The 12,170-nt window shown below is 37.8% G+C and overlaps 1 pseudogene; it reads left to right on the forward strand.

The window, feature by feature from the left end:
* Window positions 1-1,930: 1,930 nt before the first annotated feature.
* On the forward strand, window positions 1,931-2,786 carry LOC123841803 (small ribosomal subunit protein eS1-like; annotated as a pseudogene).
* The last annotated feature ends 9,384 nt before the right edge of the window (window positions 2,787-12,170 follow it).

Consider the following 12,170-nt stretch of genomic DNA (forward strand, 5'->3'; position numbering starts at 1 on the left):
TATATTTTTAGAGAAATATATATATTTCCCTCTGCCCGGAATGGCTTTCTGCCTCATCTTTGCCTGAGGAATCATTCAATACTCCTTGCACATGGATATTTACAGCTTATCTGTAGGTTCTAATATAAAAACACATGTATAAATCTATCATTATTTGAGAAAGTTATTCTCTTGCAAATCTTCTACCTTCCAGAGGGGAAGTGTATGAAAATAAGGGGACATAATCAAATAAATCAATCCTGCTAATTAGTAGCATCGCAGGTTGGAGTCTGGCCAGTCTCACACCTAGCTTAGGAGCAACTCAAATTCTATTTCTGCTCTGATACTTTCTTACCAGGCAGTCAGCGACTTTCTGTATTTCCTTTGAATTTGGTTCAGAGTCCCATTAAAGCACATATTAAATAGTTTTCTAGTCATTGGTTGACATGTCTACTGAAATGTGATTTTCTTATGGACAAATCCAATTCATCTTTATATCCCTGGATATATAGTTTACTCTAAATTCATTTCTTTTGAATGAGTAAATTTAAAAGGACAAAGGAGTGAGGGGTATGTTGAAGACCTGTGAATGAAAAAAAGTGTTCTTGATAGCTCTCTAGTTTCTTGGTTATATATTTCTAGAGGGTAGACTATACCTGCCAAGCTAAAAATTTTTAATAAAGAGTTCCTTTCAAAGGAAGTCTCTAAAATAGCAGCATTTCTTATGTTTACAGGTTGAGATTTCAGTTTGTATGGATCAGAACTTTTGTTCAGGAGCCTTTAAGTAACCTCATGTATGGAGATTAGCTTTTCATGGACCCTTTTGTGGCATGAGCAAAGCCACAACTCCTGTGATCCCTGGTATATAAAATTGCTAAGTGGGAAGGAGAAGGAGGACTTTGCCAAGAATCTCAGGGTCTACTTGGAAGTAAATGAACAAACAATGCTTTCCCCTTTTCTCATTTAATATAAGAGAGTATTTTTATTTAAAATTCTTGCCATGGAAGGTACTGTAAAAATAATATTTTAATCATCAGATCATTTATTAAAAGGTATGATATTGGCCCAAGTGTTAGTCTCTACCCTTTAAAAACATAAAATCCAAGAACTTGAGAGCTATCAAGAATAAGTTTTTGTTTTTGTTTCTTAATTTCAGTGTTAGGGAGATTTACTTTAGTGAAGTACAGCTCTCCAACAAAGACTGATGGCAGGCATGTTTGTTAAGTGTCCTAGAAACACATCATCTTAGGGAGGGAAGAAATCTAAACTGGAGTAACCTGAGTTACTAAGGGCAAATGTAAGTTTAACTGTGGCTACTTCTGGCACTTGCTCTAAATCCAAAAACTTGGCAAGAAATTTGCTTTGGGGAATACTAGTTGTATATGTGAGTACAAACTATAATAGTTATAATTTGGGGCCCACAAGTGGCACCACATTAGGAACTATGTTAGGCATATGGACCTGGTATTATCCTGTAGACAAATTTCCAAAGGACTGTGTAGAATTCTGCTCCAAGAATAATAGCAGTAGTACTTAAGCCAGACTCCAGATCCTTCTACTCTTGCTGTCAGGAGAAAATCAACTTACCTTTGGACTGGGTAAGCTTACTCTGGGATTCCTGGATAATTAAAGGGCAGGGAAAATGAGTCTTGATGGGGCCTGGTGAGCTCTCTGCTAATAAGTCATGAAGAATTTGAATGATTAATTAAAGAACAGAGATGGTATATTTGCTCTCTGCTGTTGTGGTGAGGCTCATACTAGTTAAATAGAGTACTTTGTAGGACTACTTTTGATACTTTGTAGAAGTCCAATGGTGTGACATCTTTTAGTAAAATCATACAGTTATGAGTGCTCAATAAGTGAAAAATACTATACACATGAGAGAAGCTTTATAATAGATTATTAGTATAATTAGAATTTACATAAGAATATTTGTGAACCTTTTGGCTCCCTGAGCAGCGCCATGGCGGTCGGCAAGATCAAGCACCTTACGAAAGGCAGCAAAAAGGGAGCCAAGAAGAAAGTGGTTGATCCATTTTCTAAGAAAGATTGGTATGATGTGAAAGAACCAGCTATGTTCAACATAAGAAATATTGGAAAAACTTAGTCACAGAACTCAAGGAACCAAAATCGCATCTGACGGCCTCAAGGGTTGTGTTTTTGAAGTGAGCCTTGCTGATCTGCAGAATGATGAAGTTGTGTTTAGAAAATTCAAGCTAATTACTGAGGATGTTCAGGGCAAAAACTGCCTGACTAATTTCCATGGCATGGATCTTAGCTGTGACAAAATGTGCTCCACGGTCAAAAAATGGCAGACCACGATTGAAGCTCATGTTGATGTCAAGACTACTGATGGTTATTTGCTTCCTCTATTTTGTGTTGGTTTTACTAAAAAATGCAATAATCAGATTCGGAAGACCTCTTATGCTCAGCACCAACAGGTCTGTCAAAATTGGAAAAAGGTGATGGAAATCATGACCCAAGAGGTGCAAACAAATGACTTGAAAGAAGTGGTCAATAAATTAATTCCAGACAGCATCGGAAAAGATATAGAAAGGGCTTGTCAGTCTATTTATCCACTCCATGATGTCTTCGTTAGAAAAGTAAAATGCTGAAGAAGCCCAAGTTTGAACTGGGAAAGCTCATGGAGCTTCATGGTGAAGGTAGTAGTTCTGGAAAAGCTACTGGGGGTGAGATTGGTGCTAAAGTTGAACGAGCTGATGGATATGAGCCACCAGTCCAAGAATCTGTTTAAAAGTCAGACATTTAATGGTGACAAATAAAAAATCATATTTGTGATGTTTAAAAAAAAAGAATATTTGTGAAAATATTATAATAGCAGTTACTCTCAGTGAAATTATTCTAAACCATGTAAATGAAATAAACTTACCAACATTATTTCTCTGATCTTGTACAAGGGAGCTGTCTTGGGTATAACTCTATAATAAACCATTTATCCAATGCTTTGAGGCAGATGTGCTTAAGTCTGAAATGCAAATAACACATATTTAGAGGTAAAATATATTCTAACTAGGAGAAAAAAGGCAAGACTTTTGTTGTCATTCATGACCCATTTAATCCTATTGCTTTACATTCATTATGAATGTCTCTGAATGGTGCCAAAATAGACAGGTGAAAAGGGGAAGATTAAATCATGTTCAACCAACCACTTGTTTGCCCACACTGTGCCAAAAATAAACATGCCTTTAATTGTTTTTTCTTCAGCGAGTTGGCTGATTTTTTTCTATTCTCATTCTTATTTTTTTCTTCCTTCTTTGCTTTGAATTTAATTTGCTCTCCTTTTTCCAGTTTCTTAAGGAATTAGGTTATTTATTTGAAGTCTTGTTTCTTTTCTAATGTAGGTGTTTAAAGTTATAGATTTCCATTTAAGCACTGCTTTCACTGCATTCCGTAATTTCAATAATATATAAAAACATGCTCCTATAATAGTTTCACTTTCCTCCCTCCTTTATACATTTGTCACAAATTATATCTTTATACACTGTGTGCACACCAACTTTGATAAATATTGTATTATGCAGTTGCCTTTTAAATTAAATAGTAAAAAAAGGAGTTAAAAACAAAAAAAATAGATTTACACTTTCTTTTATATTTACCGATGTAGTTATCTTTACCAGTACTCTACCTCTTCATGTGGTTTCAGGTTACTGCCTGTTGTCATTCATTTATGGCAGAAAGATTTCTTTAGATTTTCTTCTAATGCAAGGCTGCTAACCAAAAAATATGTTAGTTATTTTTTATCTGCAATTTTTAAAATTTTCCTTTATTTTTGAAAAATAGTTTTGCCAGAAATAGGATTCTCAGTTGACAGTTCCTTTCAGAACTTTGTGTCATCCCACTATCTTCTTGCTTTCATGATTTCTTATGTGAGATCAGCTGTTACTGTTATTGAGGATTGCTTATATGTAATGAGTCACTTCTTTTTATTTTTTCATTTTTTTATTATGTTAATAACCATACATTACATCATTAGTTTTTGATGTAGTGTTCCATGATTCATTGTTTGCATATAACACACAGTGCTCCATGCAGAACGTGATCTCCTTAAGACCCATCACCAGGCTAACCCATCCCCCCACCCCCTCCCCTTTAGAACCCTCAGTTTGTTTTTCAGAGTGCATGGTCCCTCATGGTTCGTCTCCCCTTCCGATTTCCCCCACTTCATTCTTCGCCTCCTGCTATCTTCTTTTTTTTTCTTTTTTCTTTTTTTAACATATATGTATTATTTGTTTCAGAGGTACAGGTCTATGATTCAACAGTCTTACACAATTCACAGCGCTGACCATAGCACATACCTGCCCCAATGTCTATCACCCAGCCACATCATCCCTCCCATGCTCCAGCAACCCTCAGTTTGTTTCCTGTGATTAAGAATTCCTCATATCAGTGAGGTCATATGATACATGTCTTTCAATGATTGACTTATTTCGCTCAGCGTAATACCCTCCAGTTCCATCCACGTCATTGCAAATGGCAAGATTTCATTCCTTTTGATGGCTGTATAATATTCCACTGTATATATATATATATACCACTTCTCCTTTATCCACTCATCTGTTGATGGACATCTTGGCTCTTTCCACAGTGTGGCTATTGTGGACATTGCTGCTATAAACATCAGGGTGCACGTACCCCTTCGGATCCCTACATTTGTATCTTTAGGGTAAATACACAGTAGTATAATTGCTAGATTGTATGGTAGCTCTATTTTCAACTTTTTGAGGAACATCCATATTGTTTTCCAGAGTGGCTGCACCAGCTTGCATTCCCACCAACAGTGTAGGAGGGTTCCCCTTTCTCTGCATCCCCACCAACATCTGTTGTTTCCTGACATGTTAATTTTAGCCATTCTGACTGGTGTGAGGTGATATCTCATTGAGGTTTTGATTTGGATTTCCCTGATGCCAAGCGATGCTGAGCACTTTATCATGTGTCTGGGGGATTTTGGATGTCTTCTTTGGAAAAATGTCTGTTCATGTCTTCTGCCCATTTCTTGATTGGATCATTTGTTCTTTGGGTGTTGAGTTTAAGAAGTTCTTTATAGATTTTGGATACTAGCCCTTTCTCTGATATGTCATTTGCAAATATCTTCTCCCATTCTGTCGGTTGTCTTTTGGTTTTGTGGACTGTTTCTTTTGCTGTGCAAAAGCTTTTTATCTTGATGAAGTCCCAATAGTTCATTTTTGCCCATGCTTCCCTTACCTTTGGCGATGTTTCTAGGAAGAAGTTGCTGTGGCTGAGGTCGAAGAGGTTGCTGCCTGTGTTCTCCTTTAGGATTTTGATGGACTCCTGTCTCCCATTTAGGCCTTTCAACCATTTGGAGTCTATCTTTGTGTGTGGTGTAAGGAAATGGTCCAGTTTCATTCTTCTGCATGTGGCTGTCCAATTTTCCAAGCACCATTTGTTGAAGAGACTGAATTTTTGCCATGGATGTTCTTTCCTGCTTTGTCGAAGATAAGTTGACTATAGAGTTGAGGGTCCATTTCTGAACTCTCTATTCTGTTCCATTGATCTATGTGTCTGTTTTTGTGCCAGTACCACACTGTCTTGATGATGACAGCTTTGTAACAGAGCTTGAAGTCCGGAATTGTGATGCCGCCAGCTTTGCTTTTCTTTTTCAACATTCCTCTGGCTATTTGGGGTCTTTTCTGGTTCCATACAAATTTTAGGATTATTTGTTCCATTTCTTTGAAAAAAGCAGTTGGTATTTTGATGGGGATTGCATTGAATGTGTAGATTGCTCTAGGTAGCATTGACATCTTCACAATATTTGTTCTTCCAATCCATGAGCATGGATGTTTTTCCATTTCTTTGTGTCTTCCTCAATTTCTTTTATGAGTATTTTATAGTTTTCTGAGTACAGATACTTTGCCTCTTTGGTTAGATTTATTCCTAGGTATCTTATGGTTTTGGGTGCAATTGTAAATGGGATCAACTCCTTAATTTCTCTTTCTTCTGTCTTGTTGTTGGTGTATAGGAATGCCACTGATTTCTGTGCATTGGTTTTATATCCTGCCACTTTACTGAATTCCTGTATGAGTTCTAGCAGTTTTGGGGTGGAGTCTTTTGGGTTTTCCACATAAAGTGTCATATCATCTGCCAAGAGTGAGGGTTTTACTTCTTCTTTGCCGATTCAGATGCCTTTTATTTCTTTTTGTTGTCTGATTGCTGTGGCTAGGACTTCTAATACTATGTTGATTAGCAGTGGTGATAGTGAACATCCCTGCCACGTTCCTGACCTTAGGGGGAAAGCTCTCAGTTTTAACCCATTGAGAATGATATTCGCTGTGGGTTTTTCATAGATGGCTTTGGTGATCTTGAGGTATGTACCCTCTATCCCTATACTCTGAAGAGTTTTGATCAAGAAAGGAAGCTGTACTTTGTCAAATGCTTTTTCTGCATCTATTGAGAGGATCATATGATTCTTGTTCTTTCTTTTATTAATGTATTGTATCACACTGATTGATTTGCAGATGTTGAACCAACCTTGCAGCCCAGGAATAAATCCCACTTGGTCGTGGTGAATAATCCTTTTAATGTACTGTTGGTTGGATCGTGTTGGCTAGTATTTTGGTGAGAATTTTTGCATCCATGTTCATCAAGGATATCAGTCTGTAATTCTCCTTTCTGATGGGGTCCTTGTCTGGTTTGGGGAATAAGGTAATGCTGGCCTCATAAAATGAGTTCTATTTTTTGGAACAGTTTCAGAAGAATAGGTATTAATTCTTCTTTAGATGTTTGGTAGAATTCCCCTGGGAAGCCATCTGGCCCTGGGCTATTGTTTGTTGGGAGATTTTTGATTGTGCTTCAATTTCCTTAGTGGTTATAGGTCTGTTCACGTTTTCTATTTCTTCCTGGATCAGTTTTGGTAGTAGATACATCTCTAGGAATGTATCCATTTCTTCCAGATTATCTAATTTGCTGGCATAGAGTTGCTCAAAATAAGCTCTTATAATTGTATTTCTTTGGTGTTGGTTGTGATCTCTCCTCTTTCATTCATGATTTTATTTATTTGGGTCATTTCTCTTTTCTTTTTGATAAGTCTGGCCAGGGGGTTATCAATCTTGTTAATTCTTTCCAAGAACCAGCTCCTAGTTTCGTTGATCTGTTCTACCATTCTTTTGGTTTCTATTTCATTGATTTCTGCTCTGATCTTTATTATTTCTCTTCTTCTGCTGGGTTTAGGCTTTATTTGCTGTTCTTTCTCCAGTTCCTTTAGGTGTAGGGTTAGGTTATGTATTTGAGCCCTTTCTTGTTTCTTGAGAAAGGCTTGTATTGCTATATACTTTCCTCTTAGGACTGCCTTTACTGCATCCCAAAGATTTTGAACAGTTGTCTTTTCATTTTCATTGGTTTCCATGAATTTTTTAAATTCTTCTTTAATTTCCTGGTTGACCCATTCATTCTTTAGTAGGATGCTCTTTAGCCTCCATGTCTTTGAGTTCTTTCTGATTTTCCTCTTATGATTGAGTTCTAGTTTCAAAGCATGTGGTCTGAAAATATGCAAATAATCCCATTCTTTTGGCACCAGTTGAGACCTGATTTGTGTCCTAGGATGTGATCTATTTTGGAGAATGTTCCATGGGCACTAGAGAAGAATGTGTACTCTGTTGCTTTGGGATGGAATGTTCTGAATAGATCTGTGAAGTCCATTTGGTCCAGTGTGTCATTTAAAGTCTTTATTTCCTTGTTGAACTTTTGCTTAGATTATCTGTTCATTTCAGTGAGGGGAGTGTTAAAGTCCCCCACTATTATTGTATTGTTGTCAATGTGTTTCTTTGCTTTTGTTATTAATTTGCTTATCTAATTGGCTGCTCCCATGTTAGGGGCATAGATATTTACAATTGTTAGATCTTCTTGTTGGATAGACCCTTTAAGTAGGATATAGTGTCCTTCCTCATCTCTTATTACAGCATTTGGTTTAAAATCTAATTTGTCTGACATAAGGATTGCCACCCCAGCTTTCTTTTGGTGTCCATTAGCATGGTAAATCATTTTCCACCCCCTCACTCTAATCTGGAGGTGTCTTTGGGTCTAAAATGAGTCTCTTGCAGACAGCATATCGATGGGTCTTGTTTTTTAATCCAATCTGATAGCCTGTGTCTTTTGATTGGGGCATTTAGCCCATTTATGTTCAGGGTAACTATTGAAAGATAGGAATTTAGTGCCATTGTATTGCCTGTAAGGTGACTGTTACTGTATATTGTCTGTGTTTCTTTCTGGTCTATGTTGCTTTTAGGCTCTCTCTTTGCTTAGAGCACCCCTTTCAAGATTTCCTATAGGGCTGGTTTCGTGTTTGCAAACTCCTTTAATTTTTTGTTTATCCTGGAAGTTTTTTATCTCTCCTTCTATTTTCAATGACAGCCTAGCTGGATATAGTATTCTTGGTTGCATATTTTTCTCGTTTAGTGCTCTGAATATATCATGCCAGTCCTTTCTGGCCTGCCAGGTGTCTGTGGATAGTTCTGTTGCTAATCTAATTTTTCTACCATTGTAGGTTACAGATCTCTTCTCCCAAGCTGCTTTCAGGATTTTCTCTTTGTCTCTGAGACTCATAGGTTTTACTATTAGATGTCGGGGTGTTGACCTATTTTTATTGATTTTGAGGGGGCTTCTCTGTGCCTCCTGGATTTTGATGCCTGTTTCCCCAAATTAGGGATGTTCTCTGCTATAATTTGTTCCAATTCACCTTCTGCCCCTCTCTCTCTTTCTTCTTCTTCTGGGATCCCAATTATTCTAATGTTGTTTCATCTAATGGTATCACTTGTCTCTCGAATTCTGCCCTCATGATCCAGTAGTTGTTAATCTCTCTTCTTCTCAGCTTCTTTATTTTCCATCATTTGATCTTCTATATCACTAATTCTCTCTTCTGCCTCTTTTATCCTAGCAGTTAGAGCCTCCATTTTTGATTGCACCTCATTAATAGCCTTTTTGATTTCGACTTGGTTAGATTTTAGGTCTTTTATTTCTCCAGAAAGGGTTTCTCTAATAATTTCCATGCTTTTTTCAAGCCCAGCTTGTATCTTTAAAGTCATCATTCTGAACTCTAGTTCTGACATCTTACTAATGTCCATATTGATTAAGTCCCTGGCAGTCAGTACTGCCTCTTGTTGTTTTTGTTGAGGTGATTCTTTCCGTCTTGTCATTTTGTCCAGAGGAGAATAGATGAATGAGAGAACAAAATGCTAACAGGGTAACAATGTCCCCAGAAAATATACACTAAACAAATCAGAAAAGACCTGAAACCAGGGGGAAAGAAAGGGAAAGAAAGAAAAAAGATAAAGAAAAAGAAAAAGAAAAACAAACAAAAACAAAACAAAACAAAACAGAATATGATCAAATATGATCAGGCTGGTGCATAGATCAGTGCCACACACTAGATTTTGGGCATATTTTGGTCTGTTAGAAGAAAGTGCCTCCCAAAATTTTAAAGAAGGAAAAACTTATATATGTACAAAATAAGGGTTAATGTGATGATGGAATATGACTTTAAAGGTGAAAATTATAAAGGATTTTATAATAGGAATTGATAAGAAGGTTGAAAAAAGAAAGAAGAGGATTAAAAAAAAAAGGGAGAGAATGTGATCAGGCAGGAGAGTAGAACAAAGCCATACACTAGAGATTTAGGGTATATTTTGATCTTTAGAAGAAACTGTATCCCAAAATTTTGAAGAGAGAACAACTTATATATATATATACCAAAAATAAGGGTAACTACTATGAAGGGATAGGATATGACTCTAAAAATGAAAAATAAAAAAGATTTTTTTAAAAAAGAGTAGATAAGATGTTGGCTGAAAAAGGGAGAAAGAAAAATTCAAAAAAAAAAAAAGTTAAAAAAAATTAACTTTGAAAGACTAAAGAATCATGGGGAAAAAGCCATGAATTCTATGTGCATTATTTCCCTAGTGCTGGAGTTCTGCCATTCTCATTGATCAGTAAACTTGGTCTTGGCTGGCAGTTGTTGCTGATCTTCTGGGGGAGGGGCCTGTTGCCGTGGTTCCCAAATGTCTTTGCTGGAGGTGGAATTGCCCTGCCCTTGCCAGGTCAGGGCTAAGTAATCTGCTTGGGTTTGCTCTTGGGAGCTTTTGTTCCCTGCAAGCTTTCGGTACAGCTTTGGAGGATGAGAGTGAAAATGGCAGCCTCCCAATCTCTGTCCTGGAGGAGCTGAGAACCTGGGTCCCCACTCCTCAGTGAGCCCCCAGAGGAAAGCAGTCAATCACTCCCGTCTCCCCGGTCTCCGGCCGCATTCCATGCTCACCTGGCCAGTGACCGAGCATTTCTATCCCTGGCCCATGACCCTGTGTGGAGTCTCCAAACCTAGCAGATCCCTACGGTGCACTCCCATGCCACTCCTCCCGGGGGAGGATGGGGTGTCTCCCCGGATCTGCTGCTTTTGGGTCCCTGCTGGAGGAGCAGTGGCCTGACTGTGCTGCAGATCATGGTTTATGTCAACCCCAAGCTGAGAGCCCACGCCTCCTCTCCATCTCTGTAGCCAGCTTCCCTGCTCCGATACATGGGCACTCTGCCGCACTCAGGCATCCCTGGTCTTTCTTGTGACCCCAAGGGTCCTGAGACCACACTGTCCCAGTGAGGGTTCCACCACCCGCTTAGCCACTGGAGCAATGTCCCTCAGCAGAGCCGACTTCTACAAGTTCCGATTTTGTGCTCCGGGGCTCTATTTTTTTGCCAGAAGCGGCTGACGGAGGCCTCCTCCCCTACTGTTTATCTTCCCAAATATTGCCTTGGATTCACTTCTCCGCACGTCCTATCTTCCAGAAAGTGGTCGCTTTTCTGTTCAGAGAGTTGTTGCTATTCTTTTCTTTGATCTCCTCTTGAGTTCATAGGTGTTCAGAAAGGTTTGATCCCTATCCAGCTGAATTCCTGGGACCAGATGAAATCCAGGTCTCCTAATCCTCTGCCATCTTGCTCCTCCCTCGAGTCACTTCTTTCCTGTTGTTTTCAAGATTCCCTTTTTGACTTTAATAATTCGATTATAATGTGTTTCAGAGTGGATTTTGAGTTTATCCTACTTGGAGTTACTGTACTCCTTAGATGTATAGATTCATATCTTTCATCAAATTGGGGAAATTTTAAACCATATTTCTTCCAATTTTTGACCATATGCGTACGTTTCTATGCTTTATGGTGTTGAACAAGTTTTTAAGGTTAGGTTGACTTTTCTTCTTCTTCCTTCTCCTCCTCCTTCAGTTCCTTTTCTTCTTCTTCTTTCTTCTCCCTCCTCTTCCTCTTTTTCTTCTTCTTTTGATCTTTAATTGACCTGTCTCAAGTTCACCAGTTGTCTGCTCACATCTAATGTTGAAATGCTCTAATGAATTTTCACTTCAGCTTCATATTTCTGAATAATACTCCTTAATCTCTATAATTTCTAATTGGTTCTTTTTATAATTTATATCTCTTTATTTATATTCTCATATTGTCTTTAGTTCTTTAGATGCAATTTCCTTTAGCTCTTTGAACATATTTAAAATAGCTAATATAAAGACTTTGTCTAAGTCCAATGTCTGTGTTTTCTGAGGGATAGCTTCCATTGATTTTCTCCCCTGGGAATAGGCCATACATTTTTATTTCTCTGTATATATCATAATTTTTTGTTGAAAATTGGACATCTCAAATAATGTGGCAACTCTGGGAAACAGATCCTCCCCCTTTCTCAGGGTTGCTCTGGTGGTTTTTTGTTGTAGTTGTTCTTGTTTGTTTAGTGACTTTTCTAAACAAATTCTATAAAGTCTGTATCTTTGTCATATGTGACTACTGAAGTTTTCACTCAGTCTGCTTAGTGGTTCCCACCAGGGAGACATGTTTAGCACTAGATGAGTTTGGATGAAGTCAAATAAAGACAAACCTTTTGAGTGGGGTCTTTCAGATCTGTCAGACAAAAGAAAATGGGGGCAATTCATTGGAAATGAGATCCATTCTTTTTCCTATAGTGCTGGTAACACAAGTTGTTATTTTTAAATCTACCATTTATCTGGGGAATGGGAGATGGGCTAGAGTAAGTTAAAATACTGCAAAGCCTGCTGTTCTTACTGAGCTATTTTTCTTAATTAAATGTTCCCATGTTGCTGCAAGCCTTTGGTTAATTTCCAGATTTTTAAAAAGTTGATTCTGATAATTCCCCCCCCAGGTTTATTTTTGTTTATTTATGA

The sequence above is a fragment of the Mirounga angustirostris genome, unplaced genomic scaffold (assembly GCF_029215605.1).
Source record: "Mirounga angustirostris isolate CCGP_5_RB_7025 unplaced genomic scaffold, mMirAng1.0.hap1 SCAF_1, whole genome shotgun sequence".
In the NCBI taxonomy this organism is placed as follows: domain Eukaryota; kingdom Metazoa; phylum Chordata; class Mammalia; order Carnivora; family Phocidae; genus Mirounga; species Mirounga angustirostris.